This window comes from Myxine glutinosa, chromosome 1 (assembly GCF_964187855.1).
Source record: "Myxine glutinosa chromosome 1, kmMyxGlut1.1, whole genome shotgun sequence".
NCBI lineage: Eukaryota > Metazoa > Chordata > Myxini > Myxiniformes > Myxinidae > Myxine > Myxine glutinosa.
In genome coordinates, this window is record NC_136261.1 from 16,680,205 (window position 1) to 16,693,835 (window position 13,631).

At 40.1% G+C, this 13,631-nt stretch overlaps 1 long non-coding RNA gene across 1 annotated transcript in view; it reads right to left on the reverse strand.

The window, feature by feature from the left end:
* Nucleotides 1-13,631, reverse strand: part of LOC144893728 (uncharacterized) — a 142,838-nt gene that overhangs the window by 53,282 nt on the left and 75,925 nt on the right. The window lies entirely within an intron of this gene.

The window sequence follows — 13,631 nt, forward strand, 5'->3', positions numbered from 1 at the left end:
CTCTCTGTTCTCTTCACCCTCTCTTTTGCTCAAGGTCAACTGCCATCTGCTTGGAAATCAGCCAACATCACCGCTTTGCACAAAAAAGGTGCAAAAACAGATCCTAGCAACTACAGACCAATCAGCCTTCTCCCAATTATCAGCAAAGTCATGGAATCCATCATTGCTTCTGATATGAAATCTTTCCTCTTCTCCAATGGCTTGATCTCTGATCATCAATTTGGTTTCAGACCAGGTCACTCTACTCTGGACATGCTGCTTCTGCTGTCTCAACAATGGATGGAGGTCCTCAATGCCAAACAGGAAATTAGAGCTGTCTCCCTCGACATATCACGTGCCTTCGACACGGTCTGGCACCCCGCTCTGCTCACCAAACTCTCCTCCTTTGGTATCCATGGAAATCTCCACGCATGGCTGGCGGACTTCCTCTCTAGTCGTCGTCAACGTGTGGCCCTGAATGGGTTTCTCTCATCTCCTCTTCCTGTTCAGGCTGGAGTTCCCCAAGGCAGTGTTCTGGGCCCCGTGCTTTTTCTGGTCTTCATCAATGATCTCTCTGACTCTCTCGAAAATCCTCTCTATCTCTTTGCTGATGACTCCACTCTCTGCCGCTCCATTCCTCTTCCCTCAGATCGGCAGTCTGCTGCCTCCTCACTCTCTGAAGACCTGGACAAAATCACAGACTGGTCAAACAAGTGGAACATGTCTTTCAATCCTGACAAATCTCACACTCTTACTATGTCTCTCCGAAAAGATCGACTGGACAACCCTCCCATCTACTTTCTCAACAATCCTCTCCAAGAAGTTCTGTCGCTCAAGATTTTGGGTCTCACTATCTGCCATGATCTTTCTTGGGAAAACCACATTTCCAAGCTGGCCTCCAAAGCCAGTCGCCGACTGGGCATCCTCCGTCGTGCGAAGTCCTTCCTCGGCACACCTGAGCTCCTCACCACATACAAGGCTTTCATCCGCAGCTCAATGGAATACTGTTCTCCCCTATGGGCCGGTGCTCCTGCCTCACACCTAGCTCGGCTTCACGCTGTTGAAACCAAAGCTTTCAGAATTATTGGAATCTCCCGCGATGAAGCTATCTCTGAGGGCCTTTCACTCACTCACCGCAGGCAGGTAGGTGGTCTTTCTGTCTTCTACCGACTCCTCTCCGGCCTTGCACCCCCAGCTCTCTCTGTGCTCTGTCCCCCAAATATTCCTACAGGTCGCACAAGATCTGCCAGCAACCCTCTGATGGTTAAACTGCCGAAATCTCGGCTCTCCGCTCACCTTCACTCTTTCATTCCTCTTTTCTCCCGCCTCTGGAACAAACTCCCTCACTCCCTTCAATCCCACTCCTCCCTCCAGGTCTTTAAAACAGCTGTTCACCACCATCTTTTATCTTCCCCCATCCAAAACCTTGATCTTTTCTACCCCCGCTAATTCACCCCAGATCCACCTTGTTTGAAATTCCAACTTCTTTCCTGGAAGTCCTGGCAGTGTCCATATGTTTTATACCTCTCCCACTGCTCCCTTCCCACGCCCCCCCCCCCCCCCCCAAAGCCCTCGCCCTCTCTCAGATCTCTCGATGTCTCCATGTCTCTCGGTCCCTGCTCTCAAATGTTGTGTTTGTGTCCTTCCCCCTCTCTCCCCATCTTGTCTACCGCTCCCTATGTTATATGTTTTATGTGTCGGTTTGTCTTTCTGTGTGATTAATGTTCGCTCTTTCACGAGCCTCGATATTGTATACAAAAAAAAAAAAAAAAAAAAAAAAAAAAAAATTCTGTTTCTTCCAAAAGCAAAGAATATGGATCATCTTCTTCCCTCTCTCCTCTTTCAATGTATGGGGAAGTATCCACTCTATTAGACTTTATTTCCTTTTGAGAACTCAAGTAAATTGCGTTGATTGTATCAAGTTTTTAAACCGCAACCATATCCAAAATGGGATCTTTATCACCGTTGCTTTCACACACCTTTTGGTAAGACTTGTAGGCTTCTGCATGATAATGCAGATTATTTCTTTCCTTTATCATTAAATCATTATTGATCATTAGAATGGTTAAAATCATTTAATTCCCAATCAATTTCCAATCTATCTCGTGGGTAAAATGTGCCATCCAGAGAAACCCGAAGTTGTTTCATCTTAGCATTATCACTCAATGCAATATTCTTATCAGTACTATCATCTCCTTTCTTCAAAATGACCCATAGGTATTGAGGCTTTCTTTCCAGAACACCCAAATTCCATGTGTAGGTAGTTTGGTTCAGTTTAACGTGTTGGCATCTTCTTTTAAGGTATGATACATTTTGTGGTTCCTTCGAGTTGTCATTTATTCAACATCTCTTCCGTTTTAAGATTAGGAGTATATTCGCTAATATACCAACACATCTCACTAATAACAAATTTATTATTATCACTGAAAGCATTGGCAACGCCAAAAAGCAATCTATTTACATTACCATTCCTGTGTAGTTGAAATCTAATTTTAAGTCCAAACAGAACTTTGTCATAATCACAACATCCAAACATACTCTGAAGGGGAACTGCTGCGGTAAAATTATTTTCTGTTTTTGTTTCATCGTTCGTGATTGACTTTCTTCGACGATAACCGGGGTCTGCGTTTATTCCCTTTGACATATATACTATACAACAGAGGTGTGTGTGTGTGTGTGTGTGTGTGTGTGTGTGTGTGTGTGTGTGTGTGTGTGTGTGTGTGTGTGTGTGTGTGTGTGAGTAGTGTATATATGTTGCTTCTGAGACACTCTCATTTTCTCATTGACTTACATGTCATAACATAACATTTAATTTTTCCCCACCCTCATTGCCCCTAAACACCTCTATTTCTCTCACCCTGTTCTTTACGAACCTTCTAACCTTTTGACATGTTATCCTTATTCATTAGACCACTTAAACAATGGTCCTTCTGTGTGAACCTGTGATCCTTCTGACCTTATGGACCTTTTAACCTTTTACTCTTAATATCATCTGGTGAATCATCTTTGACCCACTCAAACAACGACCCTACAAATATTTGTTTATGTGTGGGAAATAATTTAATTCTCCTACAACTCTCCTCACCGTCTAATACATTAACAAAAAATATGTTTGAGTTTGGTTCTTCATCAAGATATTTTAACTGAGCTAAGATAAAATGGTAAACCTCCCTCAATGTTCTTGTTTGAGCGCCTCCAATGCCACATACCATTTTTAAATTAAAGTATATATTTTCCTGACAACCATCAAAGTTTTCCGTCCACTCAAAAATATTTCCATCTTTTTTACCCAATTCACCGGTATTTAAATTAATTCTCTTATTTGTTTTGTAAATTGTTTTACCAGTTGTCTTTTCAATTATACCTATTTGATATTTTTCACATTCGTTATGTTTACCATTTATATACCAAGGTTGATTACACCTCCACTCTTTAGTCTGGTTGGTACTTGGTTCTATCATTTATATAATAGTAAAAAAGGCGGTGGTAGCCCGTTAAAATCCCCAACCCCCCCCTTTTTAACTTATCACTTATATATATCTTATCACTTATATATATCTTATCACTTATATATATCTTATCACTTATATACTTATATAATATATAACCATAAGGGAGACTATCAATTCCATTTTCTAAAATAAACCTCTTATCATCAAAAGCCCCCAATGCTTTCTTATTTATCTCTTCTAAATATAATTGATGTTTATAACTTCTTATTCCATTAATCTTTCGAAACTCTTCTTTCTTTGTTGTTAAACAGTTATAATAATCATTAAAGTTTATTGTTTCTTTAATGACATTTTTCTTTATGCCTTTTAACTTCTTATCAGTTTTTTCAACGTTATTCACAATGTATTTATAAGCATAAGCCTTAGACCTCAATCCCACAAATTCACTCATTACATTTCCTCCTAATTCATCCTTAAACTTTCCAATCACCTTTTTATTTTTAGAAGAGAACAACTCACTCTCTGGACTGTAATTACTAGTGTCATAGATATTAATGTCCTTTTTCATGTCTGAATAAACATCATCAGTATTAATTTGCAAAATAAAACTATCTGTATCCATATAAAGTAGATTAACATCATTTTGATATTTCTTCCTCAAGTTATTATAAAAGTAATCATACATTAATGACTTTGATAAATCAAGAATTGATGTTCCAATATAAATAGGTTTGTTCATTTCAATACTCTCTTTAATCAAATGGATCGCACAAAAGTTCTCAGTAAAGACCTCAGCTCTAGTAAAACTTGGTCTATTAATTAATTTTGATGCTTGTTTCAAAGATGTTGATAGTCTGATATTTTGTCTTTTTCTCACATTTTCCATGGTCTTACCAAAGACCGCATTATTCATCAATTTATAAAAGTCTTTCTCAAAATCTGTTTTTGACTCTGTTCTTCTTTGTGTATTAAAATCAATGTACCCCTTCAACCAATGACTTTGATTGAACTTTAGAACCCTATGGATCTTCTCTACTCTTAGACCTTTTGATAAATATTGTCGCAAATTTCTTTGGTGTAGAACATAATTTTTCTTGTTATATAATGTAGTAAGTAATTTTTCTGTTGATTCACCTATATTAAATGATTGTTGATAATCACTTAACCACTCCTTCTTTGGACTTTCCTTTTCACAAGCAAATGGGAGATCTTTGTGTAGGTTATGAAGTTCCTCTGGATATTTCAAATCGACCTCAAAATAATAACCAACCTTTGAATCATCCAATTCTTTTTGTGTAGAGATACATACATCTTGTAAAACCTTTTTGTAATCTTTTTCCTTTACCCATCTATGTTTTCCATAAGGAAGAGCCTGAGACATTGCCCAGCCATACAGGTTGTTCGCATCATAATACATCAAGTAGGAGCTCTCTACCGATGGATCATAATTTGGAATGTACTTGTTATTTGCTTTAGCATATCTCTTTGAACAGACTTGTGAAATTCCTCCTCTCTTTGCCTTTTAAATCATCAAAAGCATATCAACATCGGTTATCAAATCCAAAGCTTGTTTTGTCATTTTTAACATCGCGCTCCAAGCCAATACAGGAGCAGTGTAATAGTGAGCAGGATCCAATCCATATCCAGAATGACAGATTGTTCTGAAAGCCTCAAACACATCAGCCAACAAAAGCACATCAGTTTTGAGGTACAAATCGTGATACTCACCAAGATTCTTAATGTTATATTTTTTCCAAACATTTTGTGCGTGTACATAATCTTTATCAGATATATGACTATTATTTAATTTGTTATAGAAATTTTCTTTTAAAGGAAGTTGTGTTTCATTGAATCTCTCAAATGAGTCCATATAGTCATAGGGGTAAATTCCCTTTTGTGTTAGAAAATCTTTATCTAAAAAATACTCTGAAAGACATGGAAACTCTTTTAGATTTTGAACCAAGTTAGCCAATGGACTTGCCATGAATTTAAATGTATCAAGAAATCTGATATGAGTAATAGGAGATGTGTGAATTGTTTTTGTGAATGAAATGTATTTCTGATCCGTGTTTGGAATTGCTGAGATACTTCCAGAAGTCTTTGAGAGTTCCTTGATAAATAGATGTGTATCATAATGAGCGTTGTTATGAAGAAAGACAGGAATGAAAGAGGGGAGTTGATAATTAATATTACAACTTTGATGAGCCGGACCTCTATATTTACCAGTGAGATGACAATGGTCTCTAACCTTTAGACCTTTACCAATTTTCTCCTCACAAATATGACAGACATTGTTTTTTATAAGTTCTCTATTTTCTTTACTTGTTAAGGACATTGGTTTATTGGTTTCTCTCATTATCTTGGTTAATCGAACACAGTCTTTTTCTAGTCGTTTCACAAACTCCTCTGGGGTATTTGAGCCTCTATACATCTCTAACTTGTTATATTTATCACCAACGGACTAGGGCATGCCCGTACGTGGGTGCAATGCCCGTACGTGGGTACGTGGGTACGTGGGTGCGAGTACGGTGACAATCCCCCCCCCCCTCTATTTACATGAAATGGTTTGGTCCATGAAATGTTTTGGTCCATTCACAACGCCAAAGCGAACGGCGAACGCTTTACATGAAATGGTTTGGTCCATGAAATGTTTTGGTTCATTCGCAACGCCAAAGCGAACGGCGAACGGCTTGCGAGTACAGTGACAATCCCCTCCCCCCCCCCCCCCCCTCTATTTACATGAAATGGTTTTTATTAGTTTTAAAACATAGTTTAACGCCAACATAGCGCCAACATAGTTTGCAAACGTGAAATAAATGAATACGCTCTCAAATGTGCCATCCGAGGCAGAGTGTGTTCGCCACGTTCGGCACACGCGATAGCTCGCTGCTCTCTGATTGGTTGAATCGTTTTTTGGACATAGCTCGGTAAGTAATTGTCCGATTAATATGAATTTAAAACATAGTTTAACGCCAACATAGCGCCAACATAGTTTGCAAACGTGAAATAAATGAATACGCTCTCAAATGTGCCATCCGAGGCAGAGTGTGTTCGCCACGTTCGGCACACGCGATAGCTCGCTGCTCTCTGATTGGTTGAATCGTTTTTTGGACATAGCTCGGTAAGTAATTGTCCGATTAATATGAAACCTTGAAAAGGCACATCCTCGGGTCCCCAGCAATATACCTGGCAAGTTTAAAGTATATCGGACCCGTGGTTGTCGAGAAACAGCGGTCACAGACAAACAAACAAACAAACAAACACACAGAGATTACTGGAATTATAGATAGATGATTTGATATAATAACAAAAACCACAAGGAGTATGTTTTTGATATTTATTTGTGTATGATTCTTTTGGATCTGGAGAAGCAGTATCAATTTTTTCTAAAATACTTTCAAAATCAGCATATATAACAAATGGATGTTTTATTGTTTTCTTTTCATCTTTGAATGTGATCTTTGAGCCTTTTTTAGGCATGTTGATTACCGTTGATTTATGTTCACCACAATAATTTGAATGTTTATCTAATCTTTCTTGTGTATGGAAGAAGTTAAGACAACGCATACAAATATATATTTTATTTGTTATTTTACATACTTGTGGTTTTATTAATTTTGTAATATCTTTGATGTATGTATAATGTGAATTTTCCTCTGAATTAAAATATAGAAGATTAATATGAGTTTGTTTACAATTGTCAGAAAGCTTTAAAACCTGAATGTTGTTTGTTTCTGTTAGACCATAAACATTAACTGATAAATTATTCATCTTTACAAATTTAGGAATATCATTTAAAGTCATCGGAAACTTTAGATCTTTCGTATTTAATGTATTCTCATATTTTTTATAATGAGATACTCTTTCATCATGAAAATGTGGAGCATGTAAGTGTGCTAAAATAGACCAGAGAAAACATTTATTGTCTTTATTTTTGATATTGATAACTGCTTTTCTATTTTTGATAACACTGGGTAAATCAATGTAAGAAGAAGCTTTTAGAGGATCTGATTTAAGAATATGAATGTCTATGTAAATAATTTTTCCTATATTGAATCCACTTCCTACGATTGAATTATCCACATCTTGCTCTTGTTTAATAAGTTCATCATAGACTCCTGATGTTTTAAAATCTTGATATGAAGATATAAAGATTGTCAAAGATAGATTGTCAAATTTCAATTCGTTATTTTATCGTCCATGTGATATTGTTTGATTATAGTTAGTTTTGGTTTGAATTTCCTGTAACTCGTATTTAATTAATCGTGTTCTGCTCCTTGTGTGTGGCCTTGTACTGTAGTTGTACCCCCGTCGGTGTTTTGTTAACTTAAGTGTGTTTTGCTTGGCTCTTGGTTTTTTCCCTTCTACCCCGAACATAATACTGTCTAACGTTCTAAATCCCCACCCCCCCCCCCCCCCAAAAAAAAAACAAAAAAAAACCAAAAACATTTATTTTATTTTCTCCACGTGTACTGTTGTCTCATCCTGTATTTTCTGTCCAGGTGTGCTGTTCGCCCCACCCCCATTATCTCCTTGCCATCCACCATTTGCCCTGTTCACGTGACTCGTGGTGGTCCCTCTCGGCTCTCCCCCCCGTTGGTATTTTTGTGCATATAAGATTGTTCATAGTTCTGTTTAAATATTTTTAAATATGTTTAACCTTTCCCCTTCTGTTTTTTATTCAGTGGTATATTACAACACGCTGTTTTTCTTCCTATTTAAAAGGCTTTTCTCAATTTCCTCTCCAACTCATTCCACTTCAAAAAAAAGAAATTCAATATCTTATACGTCTCCCTCACTACATGGTCTAAATTCACATTCATTCCATCCCTCCTCCATCATCCTGAACCGGATTGTTAACTTGAAAATCACAACAAACCCAATTTGTTATCAATGTTCGTCTTTCATTAATCATCCACTTTCTAAACTCCCCTCTTGCCCCTCCCATCCAAATCCCCCCCCCCTTGCACCTACACTCCGAAACTTCCCCCTTGCCCCTCCCCTCCTAAACTCCCCCCTCACTCCTGCCCTTCAAAACTCCCCCCCAATCCCTCCCATTCAATTCTCCCCCCATACCATTCCTCTCCAATTCTCTCTCCTCCCCCCTCCTCCTCCAAGCTGCCTCCTCCCCACTTCGTCTCCCTTCTATCTCATACCTCCACCCCCCCAAACCTTCTACTTTCCTCTGCCCCCCCTCAAACAACCCCTCACTGTGCCGCATCCCTTCACCAGCAAACCTTTCATCCTCCTCATCCTTCCCTTTCTTGGAACTCTTCTGCAACATCTGAAACACTATCAACTGCTCTCCCTACCTCCCCCTCTCATCCTTCATCTTACCCTACTCCTCCCCTCCCCTGTCCTGTACCCGATGCTCCCCCTCTCTCTTCATTAACGGTATGGACCTCAAACATCCGGGGCCTTCGCTCAAACCTGACTGATCTCTCCATACAGGTTGCTTCTGACAATCCAGACTTGATCTGCTTAACAGAGACTTTCCTCCTTCAAGATGTCTCTGATTCCTTAATATCTCTTCCTGGTTACTCCCTCCTCCGGTATGATAGACCTGAGCCTCGGCCTGGTGGTGGGGTGGCTATCTTTGTCAAAAACTCTCTTCCTCACTCTCCTTGCACTGCTCTCTTTCCTCCTCACCCGCAGGAGTACCTCTGGTTACGGCTTCCTCTCCGCTCCCACCTTTTGTTCATATGTGTTCTGTACCGTCCCCCAAACAGTGATGACTCCATCTACATTTCAATGTCTGACAACATGGACCAACTTCTATCCACTCATCCCAACTCTCTCTTCCTCATATGTGGTGACTTCAACTGTCATCATGCCACCTGGTTGGGTGTGGGTTCCTCTCTCACTAGTCATGGCACCTCAGCAAAGGACTTCTGTGACTCACTGGGATTGACACAATCTGTCAATTTCCCGACCCGGATCTCAGCCAATGGAGTATCTTCTCTTCTAGACTTGGTTATGACAAACTTCCCTGCTAATGTCTGCTGCTCTCCTTCTGCTCCAATCGGTTCTTCTGATCATGTGCTTGTCAAAGTGGACATCTCTCTGGCCATTCTCAGAGAGCCTCCTCAGCGTCGACGAGTCTGGCATTTCACTCAGGCCGACTGGGACGGTCTTCAAGCAGCCATCAATCGTCTGGATTGGTCTCCCATCTCCACTGCCTCTGAAGCCAATTCTTCCTGGGAATTCTTCCAAAGCAAACTGATCTCTCTCATGCACAGATTTATCCCATCTCGCCTTCAATTGTCTTACCCTTCCTCCCGTCCATGGTACACTGAATCTTGTGGTGAGGCAGTTGCCCTGAAACAACTTGCCTTTGCCTCTTGGAAGGCTAATCCAACTGAAGGAAATCTCAGTTCCTTCCACCAAGCTCGGAACAAGTGTGTGTCTACCCTCAGGAGTGCCAGGAAGCACTATCTCTCCTCACTCAAGAATGAACTCTCAAACCTGTCTCCTTCCTCCAAATCCTGGTGGCGTCTGGTCAAATCCGTTTCTGGTGTTTGTTCCCCCTCCATCCCCTCCCTTACCTCAAATGGCCACACAGTTGACATCGCACGTGACAAAGCCGAATGCCTCAACTCTGTGTTCGCCTCGAAATCCTTAGTCCCAAACCCATCTCTCTCTGTTCCCACCTTTCCCAGTCGAACCCAACTGCTCCTGGACTCTGTGTCCTTCTCTCCTGACAAGGTGGAGGAGTTTTTGTCAAACCTCGACTCTGATTCTGCAACTGGACCAGACGGCATCAGCCCACGGGTCTTAAAATCCTGCTCTGCCGCTCTATCTCGCCCTCTCTCTGTTCTTTTCACCCTATCTTTTGCTCAAGGTCATCTGCCAGCATCCTGGAAATCAGCTAACATTACCGCTTTACACAAAAAAGGTGCAAAAACAGATCCTTGCAACTACAGACCAATCAGCCTGCTCCCAATTATCAGCAAAGTCATGGAATCCATCATTGCTTCGGATATGAAATCCTTCCTCTTCTCCAATGGCTTGATCTCTGATCATCAATTTGGTTTCAGACCAGGTCACTCTACTCTGGACATGCTGCTTCTGCTGTCTCAACAATGGATGGAGGTCCTCAATGCCAAACAGGAAATCAGAGCTGTCTCCCTTGACATATCAAGGGCCTTTGATACGGTCTCGCACCCAGCTCTGCTCACCAAACTCTCCTCCTATGGTATCCATGGAAATCTCCATGCATGGCTTGCGGACTTCCTCTCTGGTCGTAGTCAACGTGTGGCCCTGAATGGATTTCTCTCATCTCCCCCTTCCTGTTCAGGCTGGAGTTCCCCAAGGAAGTGTGCTGGGCCCTGTGCTTTTTCTGGTCTTCATCAATGATCTCTCTGACTCTCTGGAAAATCCTCTCTATCTCTTTGCTGATGACTCCACTCTCTGCCGCTCCATTCCTCTTCCCTCAGATCGGCAGTCTGCAGCCTCCTCACTCTCTGAAGACCTGGACAAAATCACAGACTGGTCAAACAAGTGGAACATGTCTTTCAATCCTGCCAAATCTCACTCTCTTACTATGTCTCTCCGAAAAGATCGACTGGACAACCCTCCCATCTACTTTCTCAACAATCCTCTCCAAGAAGTTCTGTCACTCAAGCTTTTGGGTCTCACTATCTGCCATGATCTTTCTTGGGAAAACCACATTTCCAAGCTGGCCTCCAAAGCCAGTCGCCGACTGGGCATCCTCCGTCGTGCGAAGTCCTTCCTCGGCACACCTGAGCTCCTCACCACTTACAAGGCTTTCATCCGCAGCTCAATGGAATACTGTTCTCCCATATGGGCTGGTGCTCCTGCCTCACACCTGGCTCGGCTTCACGCTGTTGAATCCAAAGCTTTCAAAATCATTGGAATCTCCCGCGATGAAGCTATCTCTGAGGGCCTTTCACTCACTCACCGCAGGCAGGTAGGTGGTCTTTCTGTCTTCTACCGACTCCTCTCCGGCCTTGCTCCCCCAGCTCTCTCTGTGCTCTGTCCCCCAAATATTCCTACAGGTCGCACAAGATCTGCCAGCAACCCTCTGTTGGTTAAACTGCCGAAATCTCGGCTCTCTGCTCACCTTCACTCTTTCATTCCTCTTTTCTCCCGCCTGTGGAACAAACTCCCACACTCCCTTCAATCCCTCTCCTCCCTCCAGGTCTTTAAAACAGCTGTTCACCACCATCTCTTATCTTCCCCCATCCATAACCTTGATCTTTTCTACCCCCACTAATTCACCCCAGATCCACCTTGTTTGAAATTCCAACTTATTTCCTGGAAATCCTGGCAGTGTCCATATGTTTATACCTCTCCCACCCCCCCCCCCTTCACATGCCTCCCCCCCTTCACATGCCTCCCCCCCTTCACATGCCTCCCCCCCAAAGCCCTCTCCCTCCCACAGATCTCTCGATGTCTCCATGTCTCTCGGTCCCTGCTCTCAAATGTTGTGTTTGTGTCCTTCCCCCTCTCTCCCCATCTTGTCTACCGCTCCCGATGTTATTTGTTTTATGTGTCTGTTTGTCTTTCTGTGTGATTAATGTTCGCTCTTTCACGAGCCTCGATCTTGTATACAAAAAAAAAGAAAAAAAGAAAAAAAAAAAGTGTGGCTCAGTTCTCATGTATGGTGTATCTATAACTCCTTTATCCTTTGTCATTTCTAATTTTACCCCCATATAAAATTTAAGTGGTTTCATTTCTTTTAGTGTTTTTTCAATCAATGTTTGAACAGCAGGTTTGACTATTTCTACAGCATCAACTATAGACTTTGGTTCGGGAGGTTTGAAGTTAAAGATTCGAATCCTGATATGTCTTTTGAAAGCACCATCAGTATTTTTAATAGTAAACAATTTTGACAAGTGTTTGTTAGTTTTAAGATGGGCTTTAAACCCCTTCTTGAGGATGGTTGTTTTACAGACCTTACAATGTTTTGTTTTAGGTGGAAGAGGGGAAAGTTTGTTAAGAATGTTGTATGTATGTTTTGCGGTGAGAATATGTTGTTTATAATATTTTACTTCCTTCTCGCAAGTATCACAATAAACCATATTTATAGCGTGAGAAAACGTGGTGTTTTATATATATCACTGTGCTTAAAATAAAACACTTTTGAGCTTTACAGCTCCGTTTTATTTATATCGCTGTGCTTAAACTAAAACACTTTTTCACTCAGAATCATCGAAGTCATAACTATCACATGAATACTCAGAATCATACTCAGAGTCATCAATAAAGCTACTCTCATAACTATCATTTGAGCACAAACTATTAGTATCATAACTATCATCTGTGTTCAATGAAATACTATTATCACCATCGTCCGAGTTCAATGAAATACTATCATCACTATCGTCCGAGTTCAATGAAATAGTAAAATCTTCACTGCTGTAATGACTCCTATTTAATTAGCAGAAAAAACCTTTCCATCTATACCAATACACTTTCTTTCATTAACGGATTCAATCTCTACATTTTTAATATCAAAAGTTATCTTTAAATAATCTCTAACTATCATAGAACGAAATGACATTTCACCAGAAATATTAACATCATTCATTTTACTTAGATCTACACCCTTTGGATTATTAAAGTAAATACAAATTTCTCCACGAGTATTGTTGATGGTCTTATCATTCTTTTTCAAAGTATCGTGGTCAATCACTTTTTCAAGCTTTGAATAAATTGCCAGGAGTAGAGGAGAAACTTTTGTTAGATTTACTTTAATGGATGTCTTTCCAGGTATAGTTAGAGCTCTTCCTTTAAATGAAATAGAGGGGCTCATGTTATTTTCCATAACTGGTTTTACCCAAAAATTTCCATATTTATCTTTGTTCAATTTAACATCTTTGACATATTTTTCTATATCTTTCACCGAAGTAGAGATTGATTGAAATTTGTCTTTTGTGCTTTGAAACATTGTATTTATTAATGAATAAACTTGCGTTTAGTTTAAGTAAAAATTTACCATATAAATATGATAAGTTCTGAAGGATATTTAGAATTTCCAGACTCTCCATATGATAAATTAGAGAATTGTCCGGCTTGTGATAGAATAGGGCTTAATAATGAGGGTTCATATAAACAATGTATTTTCTGTGATTTAATTTTAATTAATGATAATAAAAAATATAAAAATATATATAACTCTTTTAAATTAGAACCAAAAATGAATTACTTTACAAGATTATTAAGAGAGATGAATGT